Genomic DNA, 12848 nt, shown 5'->3' with positions numbered 1-12848 from the left:
CAAAACCAACACAGGCTGACATAGCCAACTTTCAGATTGCCCAGAGCACCAAACTATTTCAGCACTAATGGGTAATCCCACTCTGGGCACCTTGCGAGAGTTGTAATTGGTGGGTTGAAGTGGCAGTGTACTGAAATACATTGTGACACATGGAATGCTCTGTATCTAACCGGTGCTGCACCAGCCCTGGGAGTGTTTGATGGGACAGTGTAGAGGGAACAATCATCAGCAAACATTCTCACTTCTGACCTTTTCACGGAGGGGAGATCATTGATGAAGCAGCTGAAAATAGTTGCGTCTATGGGGCTATCCTGAGGGACTCCTGCAGTGAGGTCCTAGGGCTGAGATGTTGGCCTCCAACAACCAAAACCATCTTTCTTTTACTAGGTATGACTCCAGTTAGTGGAGAGTTGTTCCTGATTCCAATTAACTTCAATTTTGCTAGGACTCCTTGATGCCACATTCTGTCAAATGCAACCTTGATGTCAAGGGCAGTGACTCTCACCTCACTGGAACCAATATTGAGCATTAGTGAGCAGGTTATTGCTGAGTTAGTGCCACTTGATAGCACTGTCAACAACACAAACCAATCTCTTTCCTGATGTTACAGTAGACTGATTAACAGTAATTGTCTGGAATGAATTTGTTCTGTTTTTTGTGGACAGGACATATCTGGGCAAATTTCTAAAATGTTGAATAGATGCCAGTGTTGTAGCTGTACTGGAACAGCTTGGTTAAGGGCAGGGCTATTTCTGGAGCACAAGTCTTCAGCACTACAACTGGGACGTTGTCAGGGCCCTTAGGCTTTGCTGTATCCAATGTGCTCAGCCATTTCTTGCTATTGTGGAGTGAATTGAATTGGCTGAAGACTGGCATCTGTGATGATTGGGAAGAAGGCAAAATAGATTATCTACTCAGCATTTCTGAGTGAGGGTGGTTGCAAATGCTTCAGCCTTTTCTTTTGCACTGATGTGCTGGGCTCCGCCATCATTGAGGATGGGGATGTTTGTGGAGCCTCCTCCTCCAGTTAGTTGTTTATCTCCCACTACCATTCATAACTGGATGTGGCAGGACTGCAGAGCCTTGATCTGATCCATTGGTTATAGGATCGCTCCACTATGTCTATAGCATGCTATTTAGCACGCATGTAGTACTGTGTTATAGTTTCACCATGTTGGAACATCATTTTTAGGTATGCCTGGTGTTGCTTCTGGCATGCCAGCATGACCCTGAAATAGTATTCAGTTTTCTCAGAGGATAGCAGGACTTAATAGTGTTTTTTGTGGTCCAGCCAGATCTAACGGTGAATGGCTAAACCAGTTGTCACCCTATCTGTTCATGTTCACATCCCTTGACTTAAGGAATGAGTGTATGATGGGGAATGCCCAGTGTAAGGGAAAGCAATTGTTGTAATGGGGCCAAGGGCATCAAAGGTGGAGATGAGGGCACAGTTCAGCAAACCAGTAGCTGCAAAAAAGTTATGCTGGATGGAAGATCAAAGGCCAGAGAGTTGGGATTTTGAAAGTGCAGTTGTAAGTGAATTAGGAGAGTTTTTCCAGGAAAAAATAAGATTGTGATTTGGAAGGGGATATAAGGGGAGTGCAATACAATGAAGTGATCAGGGATTACCTGATCCATGATTGATATGTTGGGAATAGCAAGGCCATGTGAGATGGCAAGGTCAAGGGGGTCGCTATGAATATTGGTTGGGGAGTTTATATGAATAAGAGAGGATAGGAGGGCAGTGAACACAAAACAGATGAGTTGGAGGACTTGAGGATGAGAGGTTTTTTGGTGCAGTGGCTAAGGAAGGAAAGCAATGAAGGTAAGCCTGTAACTACTCCCAGGTATGTCATTCTATGTATAAAGCACCCTGAGCCCCTCCATTAGAGTGCAGTCTGTAACGTGCTCCTGGGTATCTGTTATTCTATATATAAACCACCCCGGAAATCTCAACTAGGTTGCAGTCTGTAACTCACTCCCAGGTATTTGTTATTCTACATATAAACTACTCGAACCCCTCAATTTGATTCCAGTCTGTAATTCACTCCCAGGTATGTTATTCTCTATATAAACCATCCCAAATCCCTCAATTAGATTCCAGTCTGTACTCACTCCTGGGTATTTGTTATTCTTTATGTAAAATCTTGAGCCTGTCGATTAGATTCCAGCCTGAAACTTACTCCCTGGTATCTGTTATTCTAGAGATAAACCGCCCTGGACCTCTCGACTAAATTCCAGCCCGTAACTCTCTCACTGGTGTCTGTTACATCTCTGGCATGCAGCGTGCAGCATTAATAAATTGGCCACGGCCCCCCCATCGAGTTGCTTACATCACACCAATTCTATCAACAGGATTTGGTTCCAACATGAGCTGCACCAACTTGCAAAGGCTGGGCGTGTATTTCTTCTCCACATGGAGTTTCTCCAGGGTGTACGCCATATATTTCGAGTCAGTCCTGACGATCCTTACCAGCTGTTCAAACTCATTTTCCTTGTGATAGAGCATTTGGAAAAAATATATTTGCACCAGTTGGCATGCACATCAGAGAAGAAACAACCTTAGAAAGATACCCTCACTTACTCTTCCTCTCCAGCATCGCACATACCTATCCTGGCAGTTCTTTGTTGGGAGTGGGGCAGGGCTGGTGTGTGGGGAGGGTGGTTTTACAGGATGCATAGGTTTGTGCCCAGGCCACCAGACCGAGAATCCACAGGGTCACTATTTCATGCTTACACCAGGCTCCCGCCCAGTAAGGAACTCTGCTACCAACCAACACCCTGTAGTTCACGCAGGCTGAGAGGGACAGGTGTGAGATTGCCAATAACGCCCAAAACACCAACAATAGTTGGGCAATCTGCTTCTTATAAATACTGTTACACTTCCTGGGGACCACCTCTAAATAATGACTCAGTTCCAGGGGACCCCTATAAATACTGACACACACTGGGGCATCCTCTAATTACTGACCACAGTCCCAAGGAGTTCTGTGTAAATACTGACACTCCCTGGGCCCTCTGACTCACTCCAGAAGGCCCCTTTAAATACCGACACACTCCAGAAACCTGTTGTCATTTCAGCAAGGCATTGCGAAACAGAGAGAGGTCTTGGGACCCATATCCCAATGAGTCAGTGCCCATTGAACCAGTAATCCAGGGAGTGCCAGCACCAGCAGAGGAGATGAAACAGTATTTTTTTTAAATGCTACCCCAAGGAGGTCACAGAGAAGGAAGAAGTGGAAAAGGGCTTTGTACGTCCATCATGCTGCATGTCATCATCTCGAGCAACATACACCCTGTGGACCAGATGTCACTTTTCGAAATCGGCATCCTTTCCATTGCCTCTGGTGCCATCCAGACCTTTGAATCTATCAAAGAGAAAAGGAAAAATGACCTCCTACTGATCTGTAAATAATTTAACTGAATGACAGGAACAAGAGAATCAATGTCAGAGCCCAATTTGTTACTGTTTCAGGGACTGCACATAGTTGACACCTTCAGGTAGAATATGGGCCCATATTTTGCAGAGTCTCCACATGGGGCACACCTAGGATAGGTATAATATACAGAGTAAAGCTCTGTCCTATCACTTTCGGGGCAGGGACATCACAGGGAATCGCATTGAACTGTATAAAGCCCAGTAGTGCCATTCCTTTCACACAGCCTGTTAGCACTGTGGGTGTATCTACACCACATGGACTGCAGTAGTTCAAGGAGGTGGCTCACCAGCACCTTCTCAATGGGAGTTAGGGATGGGCAATAAATGCTTGCCTTGCTAGTGAAGCCCACATCCCATGAACAAATAAAAAAATAGGAACTTTTATCCCACCGATGTTGTGATAAAGAATTACAACGTAGTTTAGTGGAAATCTTTGCCAAATTAGGGTTATTTGTCTGTTGTAGCTTGGGGTTCAAACTACTGCAACTGCCAGGCTCATTATCAAGAGTCTGGTCTCCATGCAGGTTAAAATTTCTATTCCTTCTTGGGAAGTGGGCAGCGCTAGCAAGGTCAGCATTCATTGCCTATCCCCTATCGCCCTTCAGAATGTGGTGGCAAGTGCTTCTTGAACCGCTGCAGTCCATACAGTGTAGGTACAGCCACAATGCTGTTAGGGAAGGAGTTCCAGGATTCTGACCCGGCGACAGTGAAGGAATACAATAGGTTTTGAAGTCAGGATGGTGTGTGACTTGGGGATCTTGCAGGTGATAGTGTTCCCATGTGTCTGCTGTCCTTGTTTCACTAGATCACAGGTTTGGAAAATGCTACTGAAGGAGACTTAGCAACTTGCTGCAGAGCATCTTAAAGATGGTACACACTGCAGCCACTGCGTACCAGTGGCAGAGGGAGTGAATGTTTAAGGTAGCTACTGGGTTGCCAATCAAGCAGAATCACAGGATTTCAATGGCACAGAAAGAGGCCATTCGGCTCTCCAAATGAGCATTATGACCTAGTGCCATTGCCCTGCCTTTCTATTCAAATAATCATCTAATGCCTCAACTGAACCTGCCTCCACTGCACTTCCAGGCAGGACATTCCAGACCCGAACCACTCGTTGGGTGAAAAGGTTTTTTCTCACGTCACATTTGCTTCTTTTGCAAATCACTTTAAATCTGTGCCCTCTCGTTCTTGATCCTTTTACGAGTTGGAACAGCTTCTCCCTATCTACTCTGTCCAGCCTCTCATGATTTTGAACATCACTATCAAATCTCCTCTTAGCCTTCTTCTGTCCAAGGAGAACAGTCCCAACCTCTCCAATCTATCCTCAGAGCTGAAGTTTCTCATCCCTGGAACCATTCTTGTAAATCTCTTCTGCACTCTCTCCAATGTGTTCACATCCTTCCTAAAGTGTGGTGTCCACAACTGTACACAATATTCCAGCTGAGGTCTAATGAGTGTCTGTTATAAATTCAGCATAACCTCCCTGCTCTGGTACTCTATGCCCCTATTAATAAAGCCCAGGATACTATATGCTTTATTGACTGCTCTCTCCACCTGTCCTGCCACCTTCAATGATCTATGCACACATACACCCAAGTCTTTCTGTTCCTGCACCCTCTTCAAAATTTCACCCCTTATTTTATATTGTCTGTCCATGTTCTTCCAACAAAACGCATCACCTCACACTTCTCTGCATTGAACTTCATCTGCCACCTATCTGCCCACTCCACCAACTTGTCTATATCCTTTTGAAGTTCTACACAGTCCTCCCCGCAGTTCAGAACACTCCCAAGCTTCATATCATCCGCAAACTTTGCAATTGTCCCCTGCACACCAAGTTCTAGATCATTAATATATATCAGGAAAAGCAAGGGTCCCAATACCAACCCCTGGAGAACTCCACTACAAACCTACCTCCAGTCTGAAAAATATCCATTAACCGTTACTCTGTTTCCTATTTTTCAGCCAATTTTGTATCCACGTTGCTACTGTCCCTTTTATTCCATGAGCAATAACTTTTCTCACAATTCTGTTGTGTGACACTGTATCAAATGCCTTTTGAAAGTCCATGTACACCACATCAACAGAATTACCCTCATCGACCTTTTCTGTTACCTCTTCAAAAAACTCCAGCAAGTTAGTTAAACACAATTTCCCCTTTAGAAATCCATGCTGGCTTTTCCTTATTAACCCAAATTTTTCCATGTGACTACTAATTCTATCCCGAATAATTGTTTCTAGAATCCTGCCCACCACTGAAGTTAAACTGATTGGTCTGTAATTGCTGGGCTTATACTTACAACTTTTTGGAACAAGGGCATAATGTTTGCAAATCTCCAGTCCTCTGGCACCTCTCCTGAGTCTAGGAAAGACTGAAAGATTATGGCCAGTGCCCCTGCAATTTCTACTCTCACTTCCTTCAATATCCTTGGTCTCATCCGGTCCTGGTGCCTTGTCAACTTTAAGTATCGACAGTTTATTCAACACTTCCTCCTTGTCAATTTTGAACCCATCTAGTGATAGAGTTTCCTCATCTGTCACCATGGCCTGGATAGCATCTACCTCCTTGGTAAAGATGGATGGAAAATATTCATTTAATATCTCAGCCATGGCCCCATCGTCCATGTGTAAATTTCCTTTTAGGTCCCTAATTGGCCCTTCTCCTCCTTTTACCACCCCTTTACTATTTATATGTCTATAGAAGACTGGGATTCCCCTTTATATTGGCTGCCAGTCTTTTTTCATAATCCCTCTTCGCTTCTCTAATATGCTTTTTCACCTCCCCTCTGAACCTTCTGTATTCCTCTTGGTTCTCAATTGTATTTCTACTTGACACTTGTCACAGGCGCATTTTTTCTTCTTTATCTTAATTTCAACCTTTTTCATCCAGGGAGCTCTGGATTTGTTCGCCCTACCTTTCTTTCCCTTTCAATGGAATATATCCTGACTGTGCCCAAACCAATTCTTTTTTGAAGGTAGCCCATTGTTCAGCTACAACTTTTCCTGCCAATCCTTCTTTCCAGTCTATCTGGCCCAGCTCCGTTCTTGCCCCATCGAAGTCAGCTCTTATCCAGTTAATTAGTCTTACTCTGGATTGCCTATTGTCCTTTTCTATCATCATCCTAAAGCTTGACATTATCTAGGACAAAGCAGACTGCTCTGTTAAACCAACTCGGCAGGGGTGTGTGAACCAAGAGAAAATATTGGAGAGGAATACCAGGGTGCGCAAAATACTGGGAGGGACAGATAGCACTAGTGTAGAGAATAGTAGGTTAGTAGGTAAAGTCAGGGCAAGGGAGAAAGTAACAAAATCTAAATCAGGGTCACTATGCACGTATGTGAATGCACAGAGTATAGTAAATAAGATTGGGGGGTTAAAAACGTACAATACAATGATCACTGTCTCCTAAATGTTGCCCCACTGACACTTGATCTACTTGGTCCACCTCATTTCCAAGAACCAGGTTCAAGAGTGCATCTTTTCCTGTTGGATTGGACACATACTGCTGTAGAAAATTCTCCTGAACACAATCTAGGAACTTTTGCCTTTCTCCGCCCTCTACACTACCACTGTCCCAGTCTACATTCGGGTAATTAAAGTCCCCCACTATAACTACTCTATAATGCTTGCATCTCTCTGTAATTTCCTTGCAGATTTGTTCTTCTGCGTCCTTCTCACTAGTTGGCAGTCTATAGATTACACTGAGCAATGTAATTTCACCCCTTTTGTCTCTTAGCTCTAGCCAAATTGATTCTGTCCTTGAACCCTCTGGGACATCCTCTTTCTCCAGCACTGCAAAGCTCTCCTTAACCAATACTGCCACTCCTCCTCCTTTCTTATCTCTAGCCAGGAATATTTAACACTGCCCTTCCTTGAGCCAGGTCTCTGTTTTCAGGTTGCCTCAAATCCTTTAAAATGTACCTGGATGAGCACTTGGCATGTCATAACATTCAAGGCTATAGGCCAAGTGCTGGCAAATGGGATTAGGTAGGTAGGTCAGGTGTTTCATGTGTCGGTGCAGACTCGGTGGGCCGAAGGGCCTCTTCTGCAGAGATTCTGTGATCGCCACATCATCATATTTCCACGTGGCAATCTGTGCCTGTAACTCCCCAATCTTATTTACTATATTCTGTGCATTCACACACATGCATAGTGACCCTGATTTAGATTTTGTTACTTTCTCCTTTGCCCTGACTTTACCTATCAACTTACTATTCTCTACACTAGTGCTATCTGTCCCTCCCAGTATTTTGTGCACCCTGGTATTCCTCTCCAATATTTTCTCTTGGTTCCCACACCCCTGCTGAGGTAGTTTAACAAAGCAGTCTGCTTTGTCCTAGATAATGTCAAGCTTCAAGCTTCTTGAGTGTTGTTGCGCTCATCCAGGCAAGTGGAGGGTATTCCATTCCATTCCTGACTTGTGCTTTGTAGATGGTGGACAGGCTTTGGAGAATCAAGAGGTGAATTACTTGCCATAGAATTCCCAGCTTTTGACCTGCTCTTGCAACCACAGTATTTATTTATATGGTTGATCCTATGAACATTCTGGTCAATGATGACCCACAGGATGTTGGTGGTGGAGAATTCAGCAGCAATAATGCTTTTGAATATCAAGGGAAAATGGTTAGGTTCTCTCTTATTGGAGATGGTCATTGTCTGGTACTTGTTTGGTGCGAATGTTACTTGCCACTTATCAGCCCCAGCCTGAGCAAAGTGCAGGTTTTGTGCATGCAGGTTTGTACTGCTTCCTGAGGAGTGGTGAGTCGAATTAAAACCTTCAGAGAAAAGCCCCAATTCTCATTTAGACTCTTAAGCCTATTCTGCCATTCAGTGCAATCGTGGTTGATCTGCAACCTAACTCCATTTACCTGCCCTTGCCCCATATCTGAGATTTAAAATTAACAATTAATTAGCATTAATTCATGCTTGCAGAAGAGTTCTAAATGTCTAACAGCCTATGCATATAGCAGTGTTTTCTAATTTCAAGTCCTGAAAGATCAGGTTATAATTTTAGTCTATGCTATCCAGTCCTAGACTCCCCAACCAGAACAAATAGTTTCTGTCCACACTTTCTGGCCCAAGTCTGTAATGCAGTCTAGAGCTGTGTGATCCTGGCAGAACCCAAAGTGAGCATCGATGAGCGGGTTATCGCTAAGTAAGTGTTGCTTAAAAGCACTGTCGACAACACCTTTCATCACTGCTGATGACAGAGAGTGATGAAGCGGTAATTAGCCGCATTGGATCCATCCTGTTTTTTGTAGCCAGAACATAGCTGGGCAATTTTCCACTTTGTCAGGTAGATGCCAGTGTCATAGTTCTACTGGAACAACTTGGCTAGAGGCACAACTAATTCAGGAGAACAAATCTTCCACAGCCAAGCCCATAACCTTTTCTGTATCCAGTGCGTTCAGCCATTTCTTGAAATCAAGTGGAGTGAATTTAACTGGCTGCAGACTGGCATCTAGGGATTGGCAGGGATCATCTACTCAGCACTTCTGGTTTAAGATAGTTGTAAAAGTGTTAGCTTTGTCTTTTGCACTCACATGCAGAGTTCTCCCATCGAAATGGGGATGTTCATGTTTAATTGTCCCCAACGTCTGGATGTGGCAGGATTACAGAGCTTTGATCTAGTTATTTACAGGAATGCTCTGTCAAATGCATGCTGCTTCTGCTGTTTAGCATGCTGCTTCTGCTGTTTAGCATGCATGTAGTCATGTCTTGCACCTTTTTTACTTCTTTCACAGGATGAGGGCATTGCTGGCAAGGCCAACATTTGTTGGCAATCCCTGATTATGCTTGAGAAGGTGGCGGTGATCTACCTTCTTGAACCGCTGCAGTCTATCTGGTGCAAGCACACCCACAGTGCTGTTACGAAAGGCACAGATTATAATCTAGGTGGGAGACCCCAATGTCCATCGCCAAGATTGGCTCAGCAGCTACAGTATTGACCAAGGTGGACGAGTGATGGGAAGACCAACACGAGAGGAAAACGTACCTGACCTTGCCCTCATTTTTTTAGGTATCCCGGGTTCTGCTCCTGGCATGCTCTCCTGCACTCATCGTCAAGCCATGATCGGTTTCCCGGCTTGATGGTAATGGTAAAGTGAGGGAAATGCTAGGCCACGAGGTTACAGATTGTGGTTGAATACAATTCTGCTGCTGGTGGTGGCCCACAACACCTCATGGATGCCCAGATTTGAGCTGCTAGATCTGTTTGAATCAATCCCTTTTAGCATGGCAGTAGTGCCACACAACAGAATGGAGAGTATCCTCAGTGTGAAGACAGAACTTTCTCTCCTCAAGGACTGTGCGTTGGTCACTTCTACCAATACTGTCATAGGTAGGTGCTTCTATGACAGAAAGCTTGGTGAGGATGAGATCAGCTAAGTTTTCATCTCGTGTTGGTTCTCCCATCTCTTGTCCAGCTTGGACAGAAGTGTTGCTGCTGAGCCATTCTTGGCAATGGACATTGGAATCCTTTACCTAGAGTACAATTTGTGTCTTTACCACCCTCAGTATATCTTCCAAGTGGTGTTCAACATAGAGGAGTACTGATTTACCATCAGAGGGAGAGCTGCAGATGATAATCAGGAGACTTCCTATCCCATGTTTGGATTGCTACCCAGAGACTTCATCTGGTCTGGAGTCAATGGGCCCAACTGGTCTATGTTGGTGTTGATGCTTCGCAAGAGCCTCCTCTCAGCCAACTTTATTTTATCCTATCATCATATCCTTCTATTTTTTCTCCGTCATGTGTTTATCCAGCTTCCCCTTAAATGTATCTATACTATTCACCTCAACCACTCCCTAAGGTAGTGAGTTCCACATTCTCACCACTCTCTGGATAAAGAAGTTCCTTCTGAGTTCCTATTTGATTTATTAATGATTGTCTTATCTTGATGGACCCTAGTTCTAGATTCCCCTAAAAGTGGAAACATTTTCTTTACGTCTACCCTACCCAACATCTTCATTAATTTAAAGACCTCGATCAGGTCACCTCTCAGCCTTCTCTTTTCTAGAGAGAAGAACCCCAACTTGTTCAGTCTTTGCTGACAGTTGTAACCTCTCAGTTCTGGTATCATCCTTGTCAATCTATTTTGGATCTTCAGTGCCTCTGTATTGTTTGTATAATATAGAGACCAGACCTATACGCTGTGCTCCAAGTGTGGTCTAAGCAAGGTTCTACACAAGTTCAATCGAACTTCTCTGCTTTTCAATTCCATCCCTCTAGAAATGAACCCCAGTGTTTGCTTTTTTATGACCTTATTAACCTGTGTTGCTATTTTTAGTGATTTGTGTTCTGTACCCCCAGATCCCTCTGACCCTTTACCCCATTTAAACTCGTAATTTCCAAGGAATATGGGACATCCTTATTCCTCCTATCAAAATGCACCATCTCACACTTACTGATAGATTTACAAGGCTGGTCAGATGGGCTGATCAGTGGCAAATGGAATTTAATCCGGATAAGTGTGAGGTGATGCACTTGGGCAGGACACACAAGACACGGGAATACACGATGAATGGTAGGACCCTGGGAAGTACCGAGGATCAGAGGGACCTTGGTGTGCATATCCATCGGTCCCTCAAGGTAGTGGGACAGGTAGATAAGGTGGTTAAGAAGGCATGTGGGAGACTTGCCTTTATTAGCCGAGGCATAGAATACAAGAGCAGGGAGGTTATGCTTGAACTGTATAAAAGGCTGGCTAGGCCACAGCTAGAGTATTGCGTGCAGTTCTGGAATCTGCATTATTGGAAGGATGTGATTGCACTAGAGAGAGTGCAGAGGAGATTTACCAGGATGTTGCCTGGGCTAGAGTTTTAGTTATAAGGAGAGATTGGATAGACTAGGGTTATTTTCCCTGGAGCAGAGGAGATTGAGGGGGAACATGATTGAGCTGTATAAAATTATGAAGGGCATAGATAGGGTAGACAGGAAGGAACTTTACCCCTTGTCGGAGGGATCAATAACCAGGGGCCATAGATTTAAGGTAAGGGGCAGGAGGTTTAGAGGGGATGTGAGGAAGAATTTTTTCACCCAGAGGGTCGTGGAAATCTGGAACTCTCTGCCTGAAAGGGTGGTGGAGGCAGATACCCTCATAACATTTAAGAAGTATTTGGATGTGCACTTGCAATGCCATGGCATACAAGGCTATGGGCCTAGTGCTGGAAAATGGGAGTAGAATAGTTAGGTACTTGTTTGACTGGCGCAGATGCGATGGGCTGAAGGGCCTTTTTCTGTGCTTTAGATCTCTATGACGCTATGATTCTACCCCTGGTGACCAGAAGTGGATGCAATACTTTGGTTGCTTCTTAAATCAGACACCAGATGGCACACTCGAACCATGCTGGATTCCAGCCTGATTTTTTTAATGCAGTTGGTTTCTGATCCTGTTCGGTGTTTCCCCCAACCTCTCTTGAAGGTAATGACTGTCACTGGGGTAACATTTTCATGCACACCAGGCATCCTACAGGACCTTATGCCATAAACCATTGTTCAGGTACAGGGTGGGATGGGCTGGCCATTGGCTGGACTGTTCGACTGCGGTGGCATCGCATATGACCTAACCCTGACCTAAGCCGTGAAGGTCACCTCATTGGCTGTGGCAGACTTTATCACCCCTCCGGAGCTCTGAGACACTGTGGCTAAGATAACACCAGCAGCCAATCAGGGAGATCTCCAAACTCTCTTCAAACAACTCAGCTGTAAAGGGCCACCCAAGAAAATGGGTGAATTAAACAGCAGTTCTTACACTCCTTCATTCTTATCTTAAACTTGACTTCGTCATTGACAAACGTAGGAACGATGAAATCACAAATTGCGAATGACAGGTCTGCCAGCAGTATGATGTTAGTTGGTTTCAAATTTCTAGGAAGGGAATATATCCAAAAAATGAATCAACATTTGTAAATTTGCATATTCTTCTTCTAAGCCACATGCACAATATTTTTTCTCTTTGTCCACATGTGACTCTAAACAGTGTCAGGAAGCTATTAAATGGGGGAGTGCAGAACCCAGTCTGCGTCATCACATTCCCTAAAGTCCAAGTGATAGAATGAAGGACTTGCATTTCTATAGCACCTTTTACAACCTCAGGACATCCAAAGCATTTTTCAGCCCCAAGTACTTTTTACGAAGTGTAGTCACTGTTGTAATATAGGAAATGCAGCAACTATATTGCACCCAGCAAGATACGACAAACAACAGTGTGATAATGACCAGATAATGTGTTTTTAGTGATATTGAGTAAGGAATAAATATTGGCCCCCGGACATTGGGGAGAACACATCCTACCCCGCCCTCCTTTGTAATAGTGCCTATGGAAGAGGCTTCGTTTTAATGCCTCATCTGGAAGTTTCATCCAGCACAAAGTGCCAAACTAGCTTCAAGACAAGGCCAGTGTAAAC

Source organism: Cetorhinus maximus, chromosome 10 (genome assembly GCF_964194155.1).
Source record: "Cetorhinus maximus chromosome 10, sCetMax3.hap1.1, whole genome shotgun sequence".
Lineage (NCBI taxonomy): Eukaryota > Metazoa > Chordata > Chondrichthyes > Lamniformes > Cetorhinidae > Cetorhinus > Cetorhinus maximus.
The sequence above is the reverse complement of the archived record's forward strand: the minus strand, read 5'-3'. Positions refer to the sequence as shown.